We start from the raw sequence: 8280 nt of genomic DNA on the forward strand, positions 1-8280 counted from the left end.
TAATTATATATTATTATTATAGAAAAAATATAGATGGTTTTAGTATTGCTATGCCATGGTCGAGTTCATATCCTGTGCCCAGCGCTGGGCTCTGCGCATGCACTTGGGCATGAATTGCTCCTGTACAAAAATTAATGAATTACTTTTTCCTCCAAAAGACCAAATGGGCTGCAGCAAGTGGGAGGCAAACAGACCCATTTTTGTGCCTGAAATGAGGCACACATTTTAATTCCCCTTTAATCCATGGATTTTGCCCATGGAGGAGGAGCAGAGGATGCTTGGGCAGACACCCCACCTCCCTCGTCACCCATCCTGCCCAAGGAGAGCAGAACTGGTCTGGACTTCAGAGCATCCCTGCTTTATTTGGCTCAGTCTCCTGCTGGGTTGGCGGATATGCTGCTGCTTTTCTGTAACTGCACCTCTGGAAGTAACTTTTGTTTCAGGAAGTAAGTGAACAAATCTATGGTAGGAAAGGAATCTAGTGAGGGTTAGTGAACACACAGATACTGGTTTGGAAGGTCCCTAACCATCAGCTGCTGCAATCTAGTGAGTACGGCTTATGCTGCCTCCTATTCCTGACCCCACTGAAAGGAGGGTACTGGGGTTCAATACCTTCAGTTGGACCCACTACAGATTTTTTCCATGTATTTATCTTAAAACTTCAGCCCTTGGCATCATGCAAATTCTTGAAAATCTCCTTTAAAAAGGAAATTAATTTCTAACTCTCCTGCCAGGAAGAGTTGGGAAATACTACTCCTTAAAGTACAGAGGAGTAAAAATAATTCATTATTCAACTTTGTGATTTTTAAGCCAATACCATGAATTTTGGTGCCCTTCTAGGTTTCTCGAAGACCTCTTGGCATGGGGCTGTAACCTGTCAGGGGGTCAGTGGGGTCTGGCAGGCCTGAAAGCAAACTCCAGGGCTGTTTAAATTTAATAGCAAAGCTGGTGCACTGAGAGGGCTCCTGTGTTTGGTTTTCGTTAGTATTTTTCAGCTCCAGTACGGTTTCTTATGGAAACACTCATATGTCCCAGCAGTGCGGAAGCCATGGCACCTCCGGGGGTTGATGCTCCCTGTGATGCTCTACAGCAGCATCCCCATTCCTGCGTTCCTGAGGGTCTCCAGAGAAAAGAAGACTTGATCCCTGCTCCCAGTGTATACCTATCTGCCCCAAAACCTGCACGGGGAGAAGGGCACAGGTCCCTGGAGTGTGTGATGGGTGCTGCACAGCCAGGAATTATGGCAGGACTCTCCTGCTTTGGGCTTCGCACTGATCACCCTGGCTGAGCCGCCCCTTCCTGACCACATGTAGTTCTCTGTAAGTTATTTCTGCAGCCCCATGTCATGCTCCCTTGCAGCCGGGTGCCATGGGGAGGGTCTTTACCACACCCCCCCCCTCCCCCCCAGAGTCTCAGCATCCCAGCCTGAGGCAGGAGAAAGAACCCTGAACTGGCTGCTGGGGAAGCTTCACAACTCCCGGCCCACTGTGTCAGCAAAAACTACCCCTATCGCGGGGCTGTTATCTCCCAACAGTGTAAATATTTTCTAAAGGAGCTGGAAGGAGGAGGACTCACAAATACAGTTTCGCCAGAAAATGGTACCGATTTGGCAAGAAGGACGGCTGAACACCCCTTATCTGTCCTGGCCGAGGAGTGGGAGGCAGTCGGGGGCTCTCCCTCCAGAGCCAGCAACAGTGCTGCACCCAGAAGCATCTTGCCCTTCCGCATCAAATGAAAGCACTTTAGTTATTTGCTTTCAATTCTGCTGTTTGTGCACCTTGCTGTGTTTATTATTCTGTGTTGTCTGTCTTCTCCCTGCCCCATGTGCCGGCTATTAAGATGCTGATGCCTTTGTTGGCTTTGGCACTCAGCAGTTGGGCTCAAAGCATTCCATTGGCATGCGGTGAACATCAGTGGCACTGTGTGGGCAACAGGCTGCTGAAAAAAGTGCCTGACGTCCCATGTTCCCATTTAAAATCCCTACCAAAACCCTAACCCGATGGCAAGAACATTATAGCAAAACTAAGACTTAAATCATGCTTAGTGTTTGCTGTTGTGGGGATGGGGTGTTTGAACTGTCTTGACAAGTTAAACTACTTACTGGAAAAAATATCTGTTAATAGAATATTAAAGCACTTATCTAATAATTGCTCATTTAAATCCAGCATGGAGGGACAGCAATGGAAAATCTTTTACAGCTGGTGACACTTTGGTATTTGTGAGTTTATTAGTCCCCAGAGCAGAGGGATGCAGATGCAAAAAGCTGCTGAGGGCAGTTTCCGGGCTTGGAGGGGTCATGGAAACACCAGCCCTTGGAAACAACTCCCCATGAGGGCTTTATAGGATCCCACTTGAAGGGTATTTGGAGTGTGTTTTAGCCGCTTGGCCCGGTTATCCCCTGGGCACTCCTCCCACCTACGGTTTGTGCTCTGCAATAGCATTCAGGCAGCTGAAAGGGCTCTGCATTGACTCTGATGGCCACTGGCCTTTTCCCTGAGTAGAGTTGTAGTACAGAGGATAAATTATTCAGTCCCTGTTGGAAATAACTGAAGAAAAATGTTGCATGACATCTGGTATGCAAATGATACTGCACTGTATGTCCCAGCACTGTGTAAGAAAATAGACATTTCTTTTCCAGGCTTCTCCTACAGCAAAGAGGAGCATACACACGGCAACATTTAAAAACCTAGTGTGACTTCACAACTAGTGTCACCTTGAGCAACCCAGAAGTAATTTCCCGTTTGGCCCACAAAAAACAGGTTTAAACTTAATTTGTGCCATTCTCTTCCTTCTTTAGTCCTTCTTGTTCCTCTCTCAAAGGTTCCAGCTCAGGCCCATCCTGTGCAGTTTCTTTGTTCCAGTTATTTCTGCCTTCATTTTCTGTCCTTACAAATTTTGCCTTTCTTTCCTTCTCCTCCATACAATAGTTATAATAATTCATGATGAACAGGAAAGTTCCTGCTAGGACCATCACAGCTCCACATTTAATGAAAGTATATTTATAGTCCCCAGAGGTATCAATAAGAGTTCCTGTAAAACACATATTTTTTAATAAAAAAAAGAAGAAACTCAGAGATGAAGGCAAGAATATTGTGTTTTCAGATCCTAAATATAAAGGGACGCCCTTGTGGCTTTAGGATAAAATAAGATATTCACTGTACTTCTGATCTTTTCTCTGAATACTCTGTTCCCATAAATGCTTCACATATATTCCACTATATAACCTGTTGGTATTTAACATTGATATAGGTAATACTACCAATAATTTGTACACTTAAGTAGAAAGGGACAGATAATCTATACAGCCAAGTCTGAACTTTTCAGGCATATCTGCTTTTTTCCATGCAGAAACAAAGTTCTCTGATCACAGAGTAAACAGTCTTTCCATTGACTCCAACACTCAGCCACAAGGACACCCGTGTGACTTGGTAGTCCTCAGCTTTCAGGAAGACCTTCGTGAGATGGCACCTGGCCACTGGGTCTTGTCTCAGTCTCTTGACAAAGACCACCAGTTTATTCCACTGTGCGTCATTCACCAGCATTAGAAGGGGACTCAGCTTTTGGTCACAGCTGGCTTTTCTGCATTTATACTTGTGATCTAAAGATGTAAAGGGCACCGCGTGGAGCTGGAAAACATTAGTTCCAAAGAAAGCAAAGATGATGCTGTCAATGTCAGGGAATTTCAATGCCAAGACAAATGTGACAGGTTCCTCTCAAAGGTTAACGTGTCTGCTATGGAGTAATTGAAGGTAGATGGCTTAATTGAAACGTCAGTGTTCTCCATTATGTCAAAATATAATACAAATCTTATTGGGATTATGATGCTGAGCATTGATTCCCATTTAGTGGTGCAACAGAGACCATTCTTAACATCTCAAATCCTAATTAAAGTAGGACCCACTCCTCACCTGGCCTTCACAGTACAGATAGTCCTCCTTGAAACTGGCCCATGAACCATTAGCTCTCTAACTTCTAGGAATATATTTTCCTCCATAAAAAGCAGAACCTTTAATTACTTCCTGACTGACCCCTAATGTTGAAAAGCTGATGATTATCTCACTGCATTACACTAACAAGGGATTTTATGGCCATAAAATAGATTTATTGATTAAAAAAAATATTTAACTGGTTTTGGTCAATGGTTCTTCTTGAATCATTCCTAGACATCTTGGTACACCATTTTCAATGCATTGTGTTTTTCTTGTTACTGATGAAACATCAACTGAACGTTAATTGCAAAAATTTTTCATTTTCTGCTAATCAGGATGACCTAGAGGTCTCCTAAATAGGTTTCAATGAGAGTTTTAATGAGTAGAGTATTGGAAAATTCAACAGTAGGATAGCCTTGCCTCTTTCCTTTGAGAATAAGATAAAGTCATATAACACACTGGGAACAATTTACTTAGTTCATTAAAGCAGAACTCTGCAGTAGGTTATTAAAATGCCAAAGAACCAATAAATTTACTGCTTATTAAAATGGTGAGGGAAACCTTACAAAACTAGTATTACCAATTATTACATAGAACTGTTTTAGCCTCATTAACAGTCTCTGGTCATTAACTTAATTTTCCACACAGAAAATTATATAATTCAGAAAACAGTAATTTTAAAATTGTATTTTATTTTATTTGTCATTAAATAATTAATCTCTAAGACAGCAAGAGGCTACAGCTGCTTCTGTCACACTATATGAACTACATGGTAATATGAAGAATTAATCCCAATCCTAATTCTAATACTAACCTTAATCTTAATCTCAATCCTAGTCCTAATCCCATTCCTAATACTAATTTCAATCCTAATCTTAATCCCAATCTCAACCCTAATGTAATTGCTTTAATTGCAGCTTTTGTCTTAATATTTGGTTGGTGATTTGTGTGGAAAGGTGTTTGTGGTAGAGAATATTTTTAACCTAATTTGAATAATTAATTGATTAATTTGTATAATTAGGTATTAATTAGTGAATAATTAGGGATGGGATAGTGTGTACAGATGTAGTGGGTGTATATGTGGGGTGGTAGTGTACATAGAGTAGAATAGTATGAAAATAAAAAAAAAATAAAAACAATAAGTCTGGTGCAGCAGTAGAAATCCACTTGCTCCCCAGGAGTAACTTTTAAAAACTTATTATTTAATTCAATTTATTTACTCCCAGGGAGCAAGTTATTTTCTAAAGCTGTTTAATTTATTTTTTAAAAAATTTAAGGAAAGAGAAACGAGAAACAGAGACTAAGAGAGACAAAGAAACAAGAAACACAAAGCAATGAAAACAAAGAAATGGTTACTGAAAAGCTGATGGTGTGATAGATGAAATATGTTATGTGAAGAAGTTTCCTCTGTTGTTTTGTTGGGGTTTTTTCACCAGACATGTGCTAGTTTCATTTGAAGCTTTCTCTTTATTGTGTTGTTGAGCAGGTGAATAATGACTCCCTGTAGCCCTTGACCGTGCTTTTTGTGACACTACAGACTCCTAATGTATTGTGGCCAACAGGTCGAGGGAGGTGAGTCTGTCCCTCTACTCTGCTCTTGTGAGACCCCATCTGCAGTACTGTGTCCAATTCTGGGACCCCCCAACAGAAGAAGGACATGGAGCTGTTGGAGCAGATCCAGAGAAGGCCACAAAGATGATCAGGGGCTGGAGCGCCTCCCCTACGAGGACCGACTGAGAGAGTTGGGGCTGTTCAGCCTGGAGAAAAGGCTCCGAGGGAAACCTTATTGTGGTCTTCCAGTTCCTGAAGGGTTCCTACAGGAAAGCTGGGGTGGGACTTTTTACAAGGGCAGGTAGTGATAGAATTCTTCACTGTGAGGTTGGTGAGGCACTGGCTCAGGTTGCCCAGGGAAGTTGTGGGTGTCCCCTCCCTGGAAGTGTTCAAGGCCAGGTTGGACGGGGCTTTGAGCAGCCTGGGCTGGTGGAAGATGTCCCTGCCGATGGCAGAGGTGTTGGAACTGGATGAGCTTTAAGGTCCCTTCCAACCCATACCAACCTGTGATCCTACAATTTCACCTGAGCAGCAGCTTCAGCATGAGGTAGGGCTCCAACAGCAGCTGCGGCACCAAGGCAAGCCAAAAAGCGGCTTTCTGCCAGCATCCTGCCAAAAATGTGCACGCCATGGGAATTTAGATATTGCCATGTCTGCGGGATAGCCCGGGCAGCGATCTAGAGGCCAGCAGCAGGACGTGCCTGGTGGATTTAGATGCTGAAGTAGGATGGTGCTTGCATGAGTCTATGCTGAGCCCTGACTTACTCCTTGGTTCTCCTTCTCCTGGTTTGGTGATGCTACTGAATTACAGCTTTTGTGCCTGGGGATCTCTTTATTACTCAACACACCATCCCTGCGATAGGCATCAGCGGGCACAGAGTCTTAACCAGCTGAAGGGAATCACAGCCCCTTGCTCGTGGGATTGAGATCATGTCAGGACACCTCACCTGCCATAGCTATTAAGGTTCATGGGACAAAGACTCTACTCTCAATATTAAACATATCCATATAAAATAAGCCATATTTTATTACCCTAAGTGGGAAGCATGGTCTATGGATATTAATAGTGATGGTGGAAAGATGGAAAAGGCCTGAGCACTTTTCAAACTGGTGTGGTGCTGCCAGGGCTGATGGGCAGGGGCAATGCAACTGGTCAGGGAGCGAGAGCACTGGGACGAGGTGAGGTACAAACCCAATGGTGCATCATGACATGGTCAGGGTAAGGAGGCATTGACTGGCTCCACAAGATGTCTTTGTTTTGGTTTTGTCTTTAAAAAGAAACAACACTTTTTCCTTATTTTTGTCCATAGTTCATGTAATCAGATCACTCCCAGCACTGGAGCTCATTTCCTGCTGCTGGGTACGTTGAAGCTATTATTATTTATTTTTCCATGGGCCTCTCTGTTCTAAATGGGTTAGTAAAAAAGTAATTGTGTTGGGTTTTTTTAATAGATGGACATACATGTCTTGAAATGTAACTAACTGCCCTTTAAACTGCAGATTCATTATGTAACTTGACAGCTGACAGCTCAAGCTTGTTTCAGAGAAAGTAAGCGCACAATTTCATTAATTATAGATTTGGCATTGATTTAAAAATGGAAAATCTAAAAGAGCATTTTCATCATATTTTGCTGTATTACTTCTGAAAAGGAAAAAAATGCTGTGCAAGCTCATAAAACTTTTTGTGATGTGTATGGTGAAGATGCCTTAAAACTATGGCAGTGTCAGAATTGGTTTGCTAAATTTTGGTCTGCAGATTTTGATGTCAAAGATGCACCATGCTCAGGAAGGCAAATCAAAGTTGATAATGACAAAACAAAGGCATTGATCAAATCCAATCGGCATTTAACGACTTGAGAGATTGCTGATAAGCTTAACAGATCGAAATTGAGCATTGAAAACCATTTAAAACAACTTGGATACTTTAGGAAGCTCAGTATTTGGATACCACATGAGCTCAAAGAAATTCATCTCAGTACACGGACATCTGCTATTCTCTCTTGAAACGTGAGGAAAATGATCCATTTTTGAAACACATGACAGGTGATGAAAAATGGATTGTCTGCAATGACGAATGAAAAAGATCATGGAGCGAATGTGATGAACCAGCTCAAAGCACTTCAAAAGCAGATATTCACCAAAGGAAGGTTCTGCTGTCAGTCTAGTGGGATTCCAAAGGTATCATGTGTTTGGCATTGCTTCAAGGAGAAAAACCATTAATTTGGATGTGTCCTGTCACCAGGTGGATAAATTAAATCAAACAGAAGTGTCCAGAATTGGTGAATCACAAAGGTGTTGTGTTTCTCCACGGTAACACTAGACCACTTACACGTTTGGTCACTCATCACAAATTGTTGCAGCTTGGATGGGATGTGTTACCACATCCACCATGTTCACCAGACCTGGCACCATCAGACTGCCCTTTGTTTTGTCCTTTACAAAGCACCATGAATAGTAAAACCTTCACTGCTAATGAGGGTATCAAATCATTCTTGGAACTGTTTTTTTGTCAAAAAAGATAACTTTTCTGAGCGTGGTGGCATCATGAAGTTGCCTGAAAGATGGCAAAAGGTAATTGAACAAAATGAACAATATATTGTTTACTACAGTTTTTGTTTCCCATTAAAAATATTACCTTTCATTTACCCAGGGGAAAAAAACAACCCAAAACAATGACTTTTTGGCCAACTCATTACTTTGTGCTGGTGTTATGTTACTATGTTGCTCCTCCTTTAATACTGCCACATGCTGGTCTATTGTATATGTTAGTGCCCTGATACATCCCCCCCCCCCCCCCCCC

This window comes from Mesitornis unicolor, unplaced genomic scaffold (genome assembly GCF_000695765.1).
Source record: "Mesitornis unicolor isolate BGI_N332 unplaced genomic scaffold, ASM69576v1 scaffold2222, whole genome shotgun sequence".
Classification (NCBI taxonomy): Eukaryota; Metazoa; Chordata; class Aves; order Mesitornithiformes; family Mesitornithidae; genus Mesitornis; species Mesitornis unicolor.